The sequence below is a fragment of the Oxyura jamaicensis genome, chromosome 1 (genome assembly GCF_011077185.1).
Source record: "Oxyura jamaicensis isolate SHBP4307 breed ruddy duck chromosome 1, BPBGC_Ojam_1.0, whole genome shotgun sequence".
Lineage (NCBI taxonomy): Eukaryota > Metazoa > Chordata > Aves > Anseriformes > Anatidae > Oxyura > Oxyura jamaicensis.
This window is the reverse complement of record NC_048893.1, coordinates 126788501-126806771: the sequence shown is the minus strand read 5'-3', so window position 1 is coordinate 126806771 and position 18271 is coordinate 126788501. Positions and strand designations below refer to the sequence as shown.

At 43.3% G+C, this 18271-nt stretch overlaps 1 long non-coding RNA gene across 1 annotated transcript in view; it reads right to left on the bottom strand.

Moving 5' to 3' along the window:
- Positions 1-17196: 17196 nt before the first annotated feature.
- Positions 17197-18271, bottom strand: part of LOC118169821 — a 54144-nt gene continuing 53069 nt past the window's right edge. Inside the window, exon 5 of the long non-coding RNA XR_004752312.1 lies at positions 17197-17677. This is a non-coding gene — a long non-coding RNA (uncharacterized LOC118169821). The remainder of the gene's footprint in view (positions 17678-18271) is intronic.

Below are 18271 nucleotides of genomic sequence, written 5' to 3'. Positions count from 1 at the left end.
CCCTCCCCTCCCCTCCCCTCCCCTCCCCTCCCCTCCTCTCCAATCCCCTCTTTTCCTCTCCACTCCCTTCCCTTCCCCTCCTCTCCCCTCCCCTCTCCTCTCCTCCCACAGATAAAATTATTCCCAAAGTTATCAAAAGAATGTCAGTTATGTTCAACCAAACTAAAACCAATCATCATGACCACACCTTGCTGAAGGAGGTATCTTTGTTGCCTGATGGAGACGGATGCTCTCATCTCCCCTTCTCCTGTGTTATGATGTTGTATCTGTTGTCATAGTCCATCTCTCTTCTGGCTTTGTTGTGTCCCAGTGATGCTACTTTGGCATGTTGACCATCCTGGCTGGGATCTACACCTGCATCCATTCTGTTGTTAGAGAGACAAATGCAAGGAAAATGTTTTTTGTAAAGTAGTGCTTACATCTGGGTCTAGGCTGCTTACTGCAGCAGCAACAAACATCTGTCACTAGTTCTTTAAAGTGAGTATGCTGTCACAGATGAAATGTTGAAAGATTGTCTAGAACTCAATAAACCCACTATATTAGCAGTAAACTATTCTAGTAATTAAAAGCATTTCCAGAGATGAAAGTCTATATAAACTGCTTTCTACAAAGTTAATTTTCATTTTTTTCCAGTTTGATTCATCAGAGTGTAGCCAAAATAAAGATGTAAAAGGTGGGCATGGAGAGGGGGATGAGATAGCTCAAGAAAGAAGTGACTGGTAATGGACTGATTCTGCAGTGACCAATCACAACTGATCAGTATTTAGTACTTATTTTGCAAAACTGAGCTTCCAGTTTCAAAGCTAAAAACTCATTCACTTTAAAAATTGCTTAAAACCACAGTGTAAAAATTTATCTTCACCATTTAAAAAGTAGCTAACATGACTATCCTGAGACAGAAATAAAGTGAAGTCAAAGTAGTTTTAGTTTTAGTGTGAGGTATGCTTGCCAAAGTAGGCCTCAGGCAGGAGTATACAGCTGATCTTGTAGTGATAAATGTCTTCACTGTAGTTTTCCATTAGGGTAGTTCATCCGTGTTCGTCATCCTAGTGACTACCCCCACCCCCCCCCCCCCCCCAAAAAAAAGTAAAAAAAAAAAAAGTGAGAGAAGAAAGAAATAGAAATTTATATCACAAGAGCCCTAAGAAGCAGCATCACAAATGGATTCTTGCTTAACTTGCTAGTAGTTTTCCACTGCTCCTTGCCACTGTTAATTTATTTTCCATCTATGAGCTATCAGAGTGTATCCAAGGAGCTGCATGTGCCTAGATCTACCCCAGCAGTTTAGTAGCAGTAAAACAGTTAATAACGTGTTCCTTTTCTACATGTTTCTTAGTGACCTATGATGTTTGGCAGCTCTGCACTCATGAATCACAAGAGATATCTGTCCAAGGAAAAGCTGTACCCCTTCTTCTTGCTTCACAGCTTATCTCAGATTTTCTTTTATCATTATTCCTCTCCAAACAGTTTTCTGTGCGGGTGGGGAGGGTGGGAAAGTCTGTCTGAATACTTCATGTTCACTGAGAAATCATTACAGTGTGCCAAGATTTTACAGGGGTGAAAATATTCCAGGAAGTTGTTATTTATCAATTCCCAAGGAAATTAGCTCACAGAATACAAAAATAAGTCTTCAGCAAATGAAAGTAAACAAAGTAATAAATGCCAAGGGGCATGCCATTTTGCTTTTATTTTCTATTTCTGTTACACCAACACAAAAATCATCATCATCTCTCCTCCTCTGTCCCAAACAAACCTAGAAGTGCTCAGGTTGTTATGCAAACCTCATTTCTGAGCAGTAAATATGGAATATAATAGCTCCCACATCTGTATCTTAAACAGTTTGAAGTCGTCATTGCTTTTCATCCCAGTGTTACTGAAGTTCCACGTGAACTTGGTGTTCCCTCAGTTTCTGTCACTGAAAATTGCACTCACAGTTTCGCTCTTAGGCCAAAGCAGGGAGTTTCTTTTGGTGTTTTATTCAAAGCTCCTTTGAGGACTATTTTGGCCTCACAAAGGGGGTGTTTCTCATTTTATCTTAAGGTTCTGATTCATACTCGTGGTGAGAACAGTTAAGGCACTTAAAAAGACCGATACCTCACACTTCTTGTTACTGCCTATTATTGAGTCAAAGCAACATCTTCACAGAAGAGTCAACAGTACTGGGTACAGACCCCTGTTGCAGGTGCAGCTCAGATACTCCATTTCATGGTCTGGTCTGCTTTCATCACGAGGTTAAACTAGTCCACCTGAATACAAATTGCTGCAGCTGCAGAATGGCTTCTGCTGGCTCTGCAGGTGTGTGGTGGGCAGCTGGGAACTATGATGAAGGAAAACACCCCTGAAACATTTGTTAGGACACATCCTTCATGCCGGTGGCACAGCTGCAAGATGCAGTGCAGAGGGCTGGCACTGTTACGCTTGCTCAACAGCATCTCTCCACCTGGCCACCCTAATGTCAAGGTTTTACTCTGACATAACTGCCTCCCTGCCTGACACAGCATGTACTTTACAGCCTCCTTTCTTTATGGATTTAGTTAAATTGGGACAAAAGCCCAGTGACATTGCCTTCCAAGAAACATAATGCAGGGAAGTCCTAAAAACTATGGGCTGGTTTTTAACACGTTCTCATGGTAATCCCCATGTGGGCACTGAGCTGGCCAGAGATATCCATACATCCTCTTGCTGGAGGCTATGAGTTGGAGGCTCCCTTGCCTCTGTTTGCATGGAGCTTCAGCAGAGTGGGGGCTGTGGCATGGGGGGCCAGTTCACCTTCCAGGATACTGCTGGCCCTGGCAGGAGTCACACATCCCAGTGGAGATGCAGTGGGAGGCAGGACTGACACCAGTGCCTGAGGCTGAAATATGCTGCTACAGTACAGGAGACTGCCTCAGACAACACCCTGCTTTCCTCCTTTTCCTAAGAGATTCAAAATCATCTGATGCCTGTTCCTCATGATTCACTTGTTGAAATGCCTTTGTTGATTCTCAGGAGAGGGGAACAAGATCACTAGAGCAAGGATTGTTCAATGGGGAAAAAAAATGCACCCAGGGGAAGTAAAGATGGAAGAGAAGATGAAACCCTGTCACTGCTCTATCCTTCCTGCAGAGCTTAGTCCTGTCTCATTTTAAAGAGCATAAAAGAGAAATGCCTGCTGTGAGAAAATGGATGTAAGTCAGTTACACGTCTCCATCTCACTCGCCTACCACATTTGTGTGGACAGATGCTTCAAAATAATAGTGATAACATCTCATTAATATGGTCCATATCTCCTAAATACTCCTGAAGAGGCAAGTTTATGAAGGTATAAAGAGAGGGAGCTGAAGAACATGGTGTTTGCTCTACTTTAATGAGCTGTCTGGGCTATGTGTTTGGCTATATAGCAGCAAAATCCAAAATATAGTTTTAAGATGTCCAATGTCTTAGAAGAGTAACAGTAGCTGGGGGTTGCTAGATGACACACAGAAATCTGAGCAGAGATTACTGCTACAGATGCAGAAATACTAAACAATGCTGTGACTACATTTTCAGAGTACTGAAAAATATCAAACTCTCTCCAGACTGGAGTCTTTTGTTTTAGACATTGTTTTGCCCAGCCTGATGTTTTCTCAACTTGCCCAAAAAATGTCCACATAAGTTATTTCAGTTTCTCCAGAATGCTTTTTATTTATTTTTTACACACTGTCAGTAAACCAGAAGAATTCATTTCTTGCACAGTTTGAGCCATAAACATCCTGTGAGGTGCCAAGTGAGAGCCATGGGTATTCAGTGTCTCATAGCACAAAGCTCTGCAAGTGTCACATTTTGAGTGGTTCCTTTTGGAAACTTGATAGTTTCTCCTCGTGGTCACTGCTGGGAACATGATAAAAGGCACATGAATGTCTACAAATAAAAAATTACCAAGTCAGCATGAGTCCTTTCAAGGCTTTCGGTTGGCCTCAGCGCTAGAGTTGGGTAGAGTTGGAGGGGCCAGGCAGAGCCATTTGTCAGAAGTGAGAGCCAGGGAGGAGGCTGTAAGATATGTGCAAAAGCTCTGGGGAGAAGAGGGATGCCAGGGAGGGAGAAAACATGACCTCTCTGGGTGGCAGAAGAGCTCAGAACACTGCATGTTAGCCACTAAGTTCAGAAAAATCTTCTATCCTAAATCAGTCTTGTGAGCTATGGGTTTGCTTGTGAGCTATGGGTTTGCTTATCTTGCACTCTCCTTTTCCTCTTCTAAGGATGCAAGCTGACCAGATAATAAAGAGGAGTTTTTGTTGTTGTTGCTGTTGTTGTTTGTTTGTTTTTTTCTGACTGAATGAGACCAAAAAATCTAATTAATTCTGCATTAACTAATTTGGACATTAACATTGATAAAATTTTGACATGAATGTCACTGAAGATGATTATTCTCCCATGCAATCAAAAACTTCCAAATCACACAGAGAGCAATAGAGTCTTAATAAGGAGTGTATTCTTTACCATAATTACCTCTTTCTTTGTTTCTCACGAGCTTTGACTAGAAAAGGTATTACTGCTACAGAGCACAAAACCACAGGAACTCATGCATCACCACTGCTCAGCACCCTGCCGTTACACCATGCCACGCCACAGGTCAAAGCAAGCCATGGCGGGTACCACAGTGGGGCAGGAGGCTGCATGTGGGGGCAGCTCCTCCCGAGCTCCACCCTCCACCCTGAGAGCAAGATGCTAGCCCTGGGCCAACGATCCCTCTCCAAACATGGCAAGTGAGTGAGAGAGAGAAACTTCTAAATCAGGCAGCAAAATGAAGGGATTGTGGGTCTGGGGATAGAGGTGTGCCCTGTGCCCATTAAATGGGTATCATTGTTTCTGTCCTGTTACATCCTCTTGAAAGCCAAAGTATTTTTTTTTTTCTGAGTCCAGCACACACATCCGGGAATTCACAGGGCTGTGTGGGCTCCTCAGTTTCATGGATAGATGTACATACACACGCACTTTTCATTTTCTACCTTAACGTTGCATAAAATTCACAATGCAGGCTGCTGCTGAAAATCCACTGCGTATCCTCCAGTGCACACAGCACACTCAGCCATCTTTAAACACTTCTACTCCTGTTACCTTAGTAACAGCCCAAGGGAAATCCCTAAGTAATTAATCAAGCTGCTTAGCTGGTTAAGGTTTCTTACAGAGGAAGCTGTTCTCTAGCTTCTCTGTCATTGCTGGCAAAAAATCCTATATTTAGAAAAGAAATGGTATGCAGGCTCATTTAGGGAACCTCCTTTGTCTGTTCTGTGGGGGAAGGAGGGTGAGTGTCCATGTGTACCTTGTCAAGCCATTTATGTGGAGCATGTATACATGCTTAGCAACTGATACCTCAAAGGGCTCTGTGATGCAGCTATCAGGCTGGATCTCTTCAAACGTCTCAATACACTTTCAAGAGACCATCCTGGTTTCTTCCTCCAGTGCCCCGTTCAGAAACCACTTCCATGTTCACCAATTCATAAGCCGGACTGCAAGAAACCACTGTGATCTTTAGTCCGAGTTTCCATACAACGCATCCTACAGAAAATCGCTGTTTTTTTTCTGTATTCTTTTGTAAACTAAAAAACATAACTGAGACTGCCAGACTGTAGATACCACAAGATCTGCCTTACAGAAAGACATATGCATTGAATCTATCCTCTAAACACTTAATCCAGAGACAATTAGGGAAAACTCTATGGGATATGGACTGTCCTACCTCCTTTGAGGACATCAGCTAACACAATAATGTCAACCTTGTCTCATGGTGTGGATCCCTAAAGATTTTGGATCTGTGGTTCTGTGCAGAGTGACTATAGACCAATTCACTTTCCTGAGTTACCTGCCAAGGTCCCACTGAGGAGCAGTCCATGACAGTCACAAAGATAAAAATCCCAGTCTGGTCCAATAGTGTATGACTAGGCCAGATCACTAACTTTTCAGTACAGAGTTACAACATCCCTACCCCCACCCCCAAAATCTTCATAGGAGCTTGCATCTTGCATCATTTTTCCTTAGCAAGGCTATCCAGACTCTGCAGGGTGACTGAGACCCCACCTGAGGGGAGCCAGCATGCAAAGGGCACCAACCAGGGAAGAGGATGATGGCAAGTCAAGCCCTTGCTCATCCAAAGCAAGCTCAATGCCTCAAGCTTCACCTCTCAATATCCTCCCTCAGTGCTCTAGATAGTGGTACCAGCTACAAGGTCTCTCCCATGTGTCCTGACAGCCTTTGAAAGCCTAGTGGTGTCTTTGTACAGGAAGGGAAAATGTCTGAAGTCTCAAAAACGTTCAGAGGAGGAGATAGCAGCAGCCATCAGATGTATCTTTCCATGACCTTTGCCATGCCAGAAGGATACTTATTAACATTAGTTTGCTTGTTTTGTGTTCTGAGCCTCAATGCTACCAGTCTCCACACTGACCTATGCTTTCTGCTCTTTAACTCTTGAAGATTTGTATCTGCTTCATTGTCAAGTACCAGTTTATTTTTGGGTTAGTCAATCCTGGAGTAGTAAAGCACTTCACACCTGTTAGAGATTGTCACTAACATCAACAAAACCTAAGAAAACAAGTATACTCTTAACAAAACAAGGGATATCAAAAAAATGTTAAGGAAAAGCTACAAAGCAGGAAAAATATATACCAGTAAAACTGAGTTATAAATTCAATTTTATAGTAGGTTTTTCCTAAGTGCTCAGGTTCTCAGCTGTCCTGTTGGGTGGGCCAGCTCTCTTCTCTCCCCCTGGCTGTGTAGCATTTTGAGCTCTGCAAAGCCCCCTCTCAAAACTGTTTCGCAGCTTTCCTGTAACAAAGATACAACTCCTTATGCTAAATACAGCTGTGGTGACTCTCAGTTTTCTCCTCCCATTTTCTCAGAGATTTATTTCTGACATACTAGCAGTGAAAGCAAAACTGAATATTTTTCTCTCCCCTAGGACTTTCTCTGCATTTACATTGGTATGCTGTGCCTGAACTAGCATATTTCTTCTACTCAAGCTAGCTGATTATGACATTTGCAGCATGGCTACAACTCTCTACAAACATTTTGATAAGCGTTCACTTCATAAGCAATTTACTAATCCCTCAGAATAAGATTCACCCCATTCTATCTGCTTATAAGTTATTCAGCTAGCCTCAGTCACCCTGGCTCCCTAAAATTGAGATGCAGATGAACAGGGATGATGGACTCCACTACCCTTTGTCTTCTCTGACCAGAGAAGGAAGCCTTTGACTTAGGCATTCATGGCACTTACATTTCAGGTCACTCAAACTGGGCAAGAAGAACCTCACCAGTGAACCCTAGGGCCCGGAGGGGCTTTACATGAAACTGCAAAATGCACTTGAATATTTCAGATAATGGACTTGACTTTGAATTTGCCCATACCTATCTTTCAAAGATTTAGTTCACTTGATCCTAATGTATAAAAATGTACCATTAGCATCAATAACAGTAGCAACAGGTTTGATGTTTATGTTACACAGTCCATCCGAAGGACAGTTTTCTCACTCTGGGAGTCAGTCATTCTTAGATAAACTCTTCCTCTATGAGTCTGATACAAAGGTCAAACATCCATTAATTTCCAGAAGACCTGAGGTCATTTTGCTGTCATTATCTGAAACTGGAGAAAAATGTATTCTTAACTGGATTGTGTATTCCCACTGACCTCCCATATATATGGGGATGGTTATATACATTCAGGGGGTTAATTTCATAACAATGCTGAAAACTGTCTATGACTAGCAGGCACTGCTGCTGTCTGCTCAGAGCTGTTCATCTCTGTCCAGCCTGGGCTGCAAGGTGTCTAAAAATGAGTCTCCCTTGCCTTTTCATTTCCCTGTTACTTTTGTTTTGATCTAAACCTCACAAAAAGCGAAAGTGCTCACTTTTGCACTCGGCAAATGAGTACTAATGAGGTCATTAAACTTTGATGACCGTCCATTTATGCGGCACACCTTTGGACAAAGCTATGGTTTCAGTCCTGAGGGAAGGCAGCTTTTCAGTCCTGAACTCCAGGCAGATTGTAGCTAGGCAACGCCTCGGTGGGCAAAAGGCTCGCTTTATGTGGTTGATTAGGAATTCACCTGACGAGAGATTACAAATTAAGTATTCTGGAATGAAGACAGACAGAAAGGAGGGAAAAAAAAAAAAAGGAAATGGGGAAAGAAAAAAAAAAAAATAAGCACCTCCATCAGCAGCAGAGATCTCTTGCAGGAGTCAGCAGAACACAAAGGAGAAGTCCAAGGTAAAAGGAGGGGGAAACAAGGAACAAGGCACTGCATAAGACTTCACTCTCAGTGAGAGAAAAGCTCTGGAGACCTGACAAAAATGAAACAAGGAAATCTGTGCAGCTTTTGTCAAGATATCCACATTTCTTGTGTTAACTACGTAAAGAGTGTTCGGGGCCTTGGAGAATTCTCAGACTTGGTGCATCACATTGACCGAGAAAGATGTGTGCCAGTGCAAGAAACCATGAGCTTTTGGAAGAGAGATCATGATGTACCTGGGAGATGAGAGACAGTCCCATGGGCTGCTTCTGTGAAGGAGTCAGAGGCAGGCAGACAGACAGTGGCCAGCAGTCAGGCAAGGCAAGAAGCAGTGCCACAGCCCACAGGGAGGCTAACGAACTGGCTGTGCATTATCCCAGCATGGGAACCTACCAGGGTCCAAAACAGCCCCATGGCCCTCATCCTGCTCCCACGCACACTGCTGCTTCAAAGGCTGCATGGTTAGGGAGCTAAGAAGTCACCTAATTAGGCATACTGGGTTTTCAGTTAAAGCTCATTGGAAACGAACGATCTTTGTTCTTTTTCCTGTAGGGATCAGAGGATTAGTTCTCATACACAAAATATGCCTTTGACAAACAAAAGAGAAATCAATATATAACATAGCAGGTGTCTCACCAGTGGAATACGAAAACACGGTGAATCCCAGAAGAGGCTGCTTTTGCAGAAGTGGCTAGTCATCGATCACTGCCATCCGGCTCTCAGAGATGTGATGTAGGCTGTGTGGCTTACAACCGGAGAATACTAAACCTCTTGATTTAAATTACTATGTTTATTTTTTTTCAAGACTGAGCGTAGGGGAAGATCTGAGAGTCTCAAAATGGCTGCAGCTTTGCTTCAGCCTCCCTCTCACAGACCTCGTCTGCACACAGCTTGCCCAGCAGTCATTGATTTTCCCTTTCTCTTCCAAGTGTAAATCAATATGTCTGCAACTGGAGGTAAAATCACAACATCTTTAATGAGGAACATAAGAGAGCCTGAGTTCCTAAATCCTAATTCAAATACCCCATGAAAATAGCCTTAATTTTGAGCACTCACAAAAATACATTGCTGAATCAGGATTTACAAAGAACTCTGTGGAGATGCATAATAGCTGATGGACAGGGTAAGCTAAAGAAAGAAGATTGAAGGGAAGATTTCCCTTTTGCCTGAAACAGTGTGAAGGATGAGAGCTGCCGATCCCTCCCCCTCCCCCTCCCCCCAGTAGAGTGATCTCAGCCACATGCTTTGGGAGAACAGACCCAGAAGGTACGTCGTGGGGAAGGGGGTCACCACCAGGGCTGCTCGGGCTGCACTGCTGAACGTGCATGTGCCCAGTGTGAACACTGCACACACCCGACTGCTGAACCACAGGGGTGCAATGGGACAAGCTATGGCTTAAAGATTTTTCCCCCCTTCTAAAGTCAGTCACGTAAATAAAGACTTTGGCGAGGCAGGTTCTTTGCTGTCCCTTGCAAATTACAACCAGGAGTCTGTGAAGCCAATGCATGGCATATCCTCTCTGAATCAGCCTTTTCATTGCCATTAACTGAATGGAGCTGAGAGCTGGTCTAGGCTGTGGAGGAAAAGTGTAGCATCACACCCTGCAGAGCTGCTAGCTAGCCTGATTAGCCTATCTACAACCAGTAACTAACTATGGCAAAATAACAGGCTCATTCAAATAATTTCCTTCCCTACGTCCCCATCTAAGGCATATAATTAAATAGCACTTCAATCTTCTTTTTCATATTACAGCATCCTGACCTACAGGCTTGGAAAACCATCGTGTCTGGAGTTCCTAGTGCATCTCCAACTGTATGCTGGCTGAGACATGATCCCAGGAAAGCTGTCTATCAGCATGGGGCGCTCACCTCCACATGCTTGCTGTGCATGCACCAGGACGTTATGAACTTCACTTGTGAGAAGCGGTGCTGTAAAAGGGCACATTAAGGGTGAAAATTCTCTGTTTACGTTCTGGCTCTGCTGTTGAAAAACATATTCAGAAAAACACCGAGGTCTGATTCACACACAGCCAAGTGGGGAATGTTCAGAAATTATTTTAGGGGCCTCAGAGTATGACAAATAACAGGGCCAGGCAAGTGGATTGCAGTGGTAAGCAGATGCAACTACATCCAGGAATTGTGTGTGTGATCCCCCAGTTAATGAAGAACCACTACAGAGCAGGGCAGAAATGCCACTCCAGAGGAAAGGGAAGAGCTGCTATTGTGAAATGCAGCCAAAAATAAAAAAATAAAAAAATCAAAGGATGACTACAGAGGTGCCTTAACAGCAGCTGAAGGAAACAGAAAACAGTAATGAAGAAAAAAAGGATACAAATGACCAGAACTCAAATGAAACTCAAGCTTCTGAAATTAGTTGACACTTTTATATTTACTGTTTTCCATAATCTTCAAACAAAATGTCACATAAAGTACTCATCATATCTGCAACCACATCTACATTTTTTTACCTGCATATTGACTTTTTAAATGAGCCTCAATTTTTTTGACCAGATGTTTTCATCTCAGAGACCATGCTCAGGACCCAGCTCTGAAGGTGCATATGCCCTGAAGGTTGCTGACACCTACCCCCTGCCCCATGCTCCCCAATACCCTTGCCTTTTCTACCATGCATCCAGTCCTGCAGCCACCTGTTCTGCCCTCTCATAAACAGATGAAAAAAATAAAAATAAAAAAAAAAATCCCTGTTTCCCCAGTACTATTTCCCCAATACTATTTCCTCAGCAAGGCTTAGCACCAACTCCTAGTATTGCTGTTGTTCAAATGAGGAAAGACCTGGGCTCCAGCCATTAATAGCCATCTGTGACTATGGCATGTGCCACCTAACCACCTCCTGACTCTTCCTAGTCAGGACCATGCATGTCTTCTGCTGCAAAAACCTAAATTTAGCAAATATGCCACAGGATTTCTGTGCAGTATTCACTGAAAATACTGATTAAAGAGAAAAAAAATAATAGAGGAGTGAGAAAGAAACCCCTGTGGAAAATCTCTCTCCACAGCCTGCACATTGTTTATCCTGATATTAACTGCGACATATTTAATACTACCCACATTCTCAGTTTGCAGAGTGCTACTGATTTTCTCCTTGATGAGATACAATTACATCTAAATTGCTTGGTGTGAAGATGCAAGTTTGTGCAGCTGGGCTTGTGAGCACCTGCAGACACGAGAGGTGGCTCGATACCATGGGATAAGATGGATTCATCTTCTAAGTGATCAAAAGCAAAATACTTCATCATGGTCCTACTTGAGCTGTTAGCTCTCTACTGAGGAGGTAATAATCCCACTGAGATGTGTGAGATTGTTTACTTCCCAGAGCTATGGCTTCATGCCTCCTGCAGATTCAGTAGGACATTGCTGTATTTGTTTTGCTTGCTTCCCATATAGTCCGCAGGGAGCGAGCCTGAGCACAGCTCCACATCAAGGGGACAGTCACTGAAAGTCCCTCAGAAATTCATCAGAAAGAGGGCTTTCCTCAAACAGAGGTCTCAGCATCACATCTTGTGCACCTGGTTGTCCCAGCTGCTTTGCAAGATCAGCTGTTTCTGCAACAGGAATCACGTTCAGGAGTCAGGTACCAGGAGTCAGCCTGGAGATCTCAAACTCCAGGTTTAGCTTTGGCCTGTGATTGTCATGGGAATAACTGTAATGAATGAAGTTCCTCCATGTGAATCAATAAATTAATAGATTTTTCCTATTGTCTATCCTGGCTGTCACAACATGTGTCAGGTCCTTAATGTTTTACTTGTTTCTCTGCACTTTCTGATTCAATTGTACTCATCAAGCTCTGTCCCAAAATGCTCTTCCCCCTTCATACTCCCAATTGTTGCAGTTTCCAGAGGAAAAAGTCACCTGTCCTGAGAGTTTGGGGTTTGGGGAAGCATACAGGAGTGCTTCTGGCATTTTCACAGGGACCTTGCTTGACCCAAGGAAAGCAGGTGACCACAGGGTCCTGCTCCATCTCCAGGTGCAGAACCTCTCTGTGGACTGCAGCAGGCAGACTCATGCTGTGCTGAGATACAGCAAGAGCTGCCTGACAGGATGCTCTTCACAGCAGTTTCAGATGTCCATCACCACAACTGGTTGAGGCTCTAGGAAAAAAAAAAAAAAAAAAAACCTTTCCAGCCATTTTCTTAAGCTCAAGGAGCTTTTGCCACAGTCAGGCTCCTGGCCAAGTTTTCTGGTGCTGAGCCCTCACAAGGGCATTCCCTGGATCTCCGTCAGCAGCCAAGGGATGACATCTCTCTGAACAGCATCAGTATGCACATTAACTTCATCTCAAATCCTCGAAACAACCTGCTGTGTGCAACTCCCATGACAGCACAGCTGTCTCTCAACCAGCACTGCCCCCCAGTCACACAGACACAGCTACATCCTAGACACGGCTGTCACTTCTGTGGTCCTGTGAATGGAGTTGTTGTGACTCTTTGCTGTTGTTTCTGTTGTTGGTAACTCATTTCCTCCTCCAAAGGTGAGTGCCAGATGTAAATTTACTGTGCCCACTAGTTCACTCCCTTTCTAGGGGCAAGCTTCCTTTCACTTCTCTGTGCTCACTCTTCTCAGTTACGGCCCATCTGCATGACTGATCCTCTTCTGCCAGAGCCCTGGTATGTGCTCCTCCCCCTATAGCATGTCTTACTTTCTTCTACAAATAAAGCACTCCTGACACATTCAGGAAGATAACTTTCTCGTGTCTGTCACCTCCCCAGCTTTTACCCTCCCCACAAAGCAAATACTCTTTGCACTCCCCCAGCAGGGCACAATAGCTGTGAAGCAGCTCCTTCTTTCTCTTTGGATTTGGTAGTCAGCTACTCTAAGTGCTTGCATGTTTTTCCCTTAGTGAGAAAACAACGACAAAGCAGCTAAAGCTGCCTTGCTAGCCGACTGCAGCCTGTAGCTCACCTGCATCTAAATCTGTAATTGGACAGATTCTTCAACCTGAGGCTACAAATATATATATATATATAGGCAGAAAGGAGAGGAAGCATTCATGGTTTGACAGTATTTTTTTTTGTGGGTGATTTTTGTTTTGTTTTGTTTTTAATCTTATTATTTGTGCCTGTTTAACTGCTTTTGGCGACAGGTTGGAGCAGAGCACAGTCACAGTGATGGAGAGGGCAGCACATCAGCACAAGCAGTGGCTGAGCAGGGTGGAGGCTCCAGGAGCTGCAGCTGCCTTCTCCCCCTGGGTACCTGCCCTTGCAAGTGGAGGTGCAGGCATACAACAGGGCAGATTGTTCCCTAAGGGGCCCCCTTTCAATACTCAGCATCTACAGGAGGTGGGGACCAGTCAAAGCTATACCTTGACTAAATGTCCCCTATTGTTTTTCTGGGATGTGAAACTCAAAACCTTCAAGCAATGTTGCAAAATCATCTCTCTTGCTCTTCTGAAGTAAAGACTTTCATTTTGCTAAGGCCTTTGAAAATGGCACACACACGAAAAAAAAAAAAAAAAAAAAGAAAAAAAAAAAAGGAGCTGATACTTTAAATTGTGTATACCAAGTGAATACTGCTTTACCATAAGTCCATTTCAGTTTATTGATTTTGTTGTACAGAGTCACTATGACTTGAAGACCAGGATGAGAAATCCAGCTGCGTTCTTTGATTGGGGCAGCCGTAATATACAGTAGAGGATGCCGAAGATGTCATCCAAGTTTAAAATAACCTTAATAAATTCAGTACACAAACACTGCTGGAAGGATCATATTCTCAGCTAATAACAGCTGTTGCCAAGTTTTAAAAAGTATTCCTCCTCCACATAAAACATCTACAAAGGTGATGACCATGTTAGTTACTTGGATTGATTTAATAGGAGGCAGTGTAGGTGAGTCAGACTGTTCCCATTGCGGCTCAGACCTAAAATAGCTTGCTGTAAATAATCTTTTATGCTTAACAAAAGCTTGTACAATTCCTGATAATTAATTCATCACCCACACTGACATTCAAAAGGCTGAGATCTTTTATAGTGTTGTCTGGTTCACTGTGAAGACATGTCCAAAGAAATGACTGAAAACCAACATTTTACAGATAACTGTTTATGTTCTTAGGGCCAAATTCGTTACTTGTGTAAACTGACCTATTTCCTTCAAAGCCAATTTAGGCTTTCTGAGCACAGAAAGTTAATTAAAAGTGTTATAGCAGGCCACTGGTTTCCTTTTGAAGTGGGGAAATCAGCTGGCCCACAAAGTGGTCTGTGGGTGCAGCATGGGATGGCTCCATTGCTCTCAAACCTGGGTACAGCTGATGAACCAGGCTATAAAATTTTAGGATGAACTCAACAGCAGCCCCTGAAGTAACAGGGGAAAATAATCCCACCATTCCCTGTTTTGTCTTTTAGGTGCAGTTCTCTGTCATTAAAATTAACACCTTCAGCCATGGCCATTCAGCTGCTGCTGGCACACCTGGAGAAGGAGGTGGTGAATGGGCAGAGATGAGGACAGGAGCAGAGCAGAGGGACAGTGGTCATCAGATGCAAACTGGGACTTTATCAAAGACACTTAAACCCTTGGAGATTGCTTGCTTCTGCAAGGCTTCATGCTTTGCATGACAGCAGTGACCCAGGATGTAGCATAGCTCTCCGCAGAGCTTACGTGCTGAACCGGTGAGAGAGGCATGAGGAGAGAAAGAAGATGGACATAACTGAGGTTATTTGGCAGGACCAAAATGAAGGTGAGGCCAGAGCACAACCTTCGTGTTTACCTTATCTCCTTGCAGCAGCACACCAGGCAGGGGCATGCAGCCATGCTCACCACAGTGCAGGTTTCTGGATTTCCTGCAGCAACCTCGTCAGTCCAGCAAACTAATCCACGTGACTGATCACAGCAATGATTCGAAACAAAAAGGGACCAAGCTTTATTGCAGACTACAATTTTACTGAGCTAGAGGAGAGATGTAGAAGAGCCCTTCGTGGTCATGTGTTACAAAGGCAATTTCTAAATGGGAGAAGAAGGAATTTTATAGCACACAGAGCAACTATAAAGCCCGTTCCTTAAAATTACCTAGAAGCATAAGTATTGGCAGCCAGAAATATATTTACCTCCCCATTCTCTCCCCCAGATCTTTCTGTGTTAAACCCGTACAAATGAAACACATGTATATAATCTTGCAAACATCTCGTTTAATTCAAAACAGTACCTGTTTCCTTTTAAGGCAAAGTGAAATATGTGCTAAAGATGCAGTACTAATTTCATCTGTTGGAAAATGTCCTTTTTTTCCCCAGGCATACTAATAGTCATGCAAGCATTTTTGTTGATAAATTTATTTTTTTCTGCTTCATGCTTGCTCAAGTCTAACCTTCCTTCTCGGTGTAAAAAGCATTGCACACAAAGTAAACAGATGACAATTCTGTCTCTCTACCAGTTTTTCTGATATGCATTTAAAAGTACATTTTTCCTTTAATGTCCTCTCAGTAACCCAGCAGCATGGTTCACCACAACAGTGATGGGTAATCATTTTCTGAGAGTCATTTCTGCCTATATGGGGGTGCTCAATCCAACTCTGGCATGCTAGAGGTAATACAGGACACATGATTTTTTTTTAATTACCATGTCCTGCTGAATAACATTGCAAGAAGTATGCTGGGCATTGGGAACGTTGCATAGTCAGGAGAAAAAATGACATCCACAGTCCTAAGTAGGATTCAGCTGCAGGGCCTCTGCATGATAGAAAAGGGAAACGTAGCCACTGTAGTGTTTCTCATCAAAGCCACAGCCCTAAGAGCAACTATTTAACATAATTTATTTTGGAGATAAAGTAGATCAATAACTCAGAAGCATCTAGTTGCTGTCTTTCATGTCTTCCATTCAGCTTGGGAACATACTTATTAACCTGAAGCTATAAAAAATAAAATAAAATTACCCATCTCCTTTTTCAGGGGATCCAGAAAAGGATCTTTCAAGGGAAATGACATCTGTTTTGAACTAAGGAAAGGCATGTGCTATGCATGAATGCAGCTTGTCAGCATCACGTGGCTGAAGTGCTCTGGTTCAGCTGTGTGACATTTAGCAGTCCTTGAACACAACACACGCGCTCTTGGTGCATGCACACACAGAGACAATCGGAGAGGGGAACATGTCAGTGTTCTTTCTTTGTATTTCACAAACTGCTGTGTCAAAATAAAGAAGAACTGGGCTTGACAAGAGACAAGAAAACAGAATAAGATAGGAAGGAATTACCAAAAAAGCGGAGTTAACAGCACAGGTTATCCTTTCTCCTCTGGCAGTGCTGCCTTCCATTATTCACAGACCAGAATCAGAACAGACAGAAACTGATTCCAAGGCATAAAACATCATCAAGGAGGATTACTATATGCTGTGCCTGATGGTGTGAATTACATCTGAAACTCTGGGCTGTCTCGGTGATCCCACTGCAAACCAGACCTCCCTCTTCCTGATTTAAAGATACCACTGGGCCGTTTAGGAAAACATGAGCACTGCATGTTCTCATCTGCTACAGCCCCTCTTCTGTTACCTGTAATAAAATTTATATATCCAGGCCATCTGCTCTTTTAGCAATTTATATTTGTAGGGATAAATGCAGCAAAAGAGATGGTGGTGAGAGAGATTTCACGTTGTGCCCAGGTGTGCAATTTCTTCTTTGAATGCTGGAAACCACAAACAGGCAGCTACTGCTAGAAAAGCCACGAGCGCAAAAGGAAGAGAGAGGGCAGAGACAATGTAGGTAGATTCCTTGTTACTTTGTACTGACAATAAGAAGTCAAAGCAGATACCATGGTAAATCAGAGTTACAAGGTAGAGTACTCATCGGCACTGTGCCTGGGATGGATAGTCCCTCAGCTTAGAAGTGAACCTTGATGCGGTGGCTGAAGATGCCCTTGGTCCCCAGAACTAACTCCAGACCCTCTACCCATCTGCTCCTCCCATGGCAGGGCTGGCAGAGGTCAACATGGTCTGTAGGCACCATCCAATATATTTGAAGAAGCTCCATCAGTGATTTGTGCTTAGGCACAGGATGACATGGAATGAGATGCCTTTTCGCTGACTCTGTGACAGTGGTGACCCCTAGCAGAGGGCAGAGCAGGTAGCTGGCAATGACTCTCTACAAAACAGTCATGCAAGATTGTTCAGAGATTATGGGAAAACACCCCAAACCATTCTTCACAGCTCAGGCCCCACTCTACCCCACCCTGTTTGAAGGAAAGTGCTTCCAATCCCAGCCTGGAGCAGGAGCCAGGACTGCACTGAGTGTTGTTCCTCTGTGGACTGGGACTGCTTGGCCCATGGCATCAGCCCCTGCTCTTGCTCAGCTCATACATTTGAGTAGGAGTTCAAACCTAGTGTGGGCCATTCCTGAATAAATGTGGAATATTCTTTCCAGTATAAATGTAGCCTGAAAAGCTGGAATGCAATTCTGTCATGTTACACTGAGGTCTTAGAAACTTCGGGTCCAGTCCATAGCCTGTGAAATAATGGTAAGAGCAATAGTGAAGAGAGTCTTATAGGCTTTCATGGGGTCTTAAATTAATCACACGTTTTTACAGTTGTGATCAACCTATTGAAAAAGGAAGGATAACTGCCCTCCGAGAAGAATTTCACCCTGGTCACCTGATTTTTTGAACTATTTCAACCAGTTTACATTAAACAACCTTCAAAAGATGTGAGTCAAAACGTTTTATCCACACAGTGCTGGTTCTCCTGTAGCCACAGCCAGAACTTGCAGGGGCCCCAGGCATCTTGTGCAGATCCCAGCTCTGGCAGGTGCTGGGCCAATGCTGAATTGATAACTCAGGGCCTCTGTGTTTTGAGTTAAAATGGTGTTGATTTGCCCAGTAGCTAAAATAAACATTCCCTCTCACCTCCACAGTATCCACTAAAATGGAAATTGGAAACCTGTTATTATGTATAGTCTACAAAAGGAAAAGTGGGTTTTTGAAATTATTATACATCCTTATATTGAAGTTTTATGCCTTATTTCACAGCACAGTCATATCTATGCTGCTGCTTTGAATTTATGGGAGTGGTTTGAACAGTTTAAATACACTTGCAATGTCTA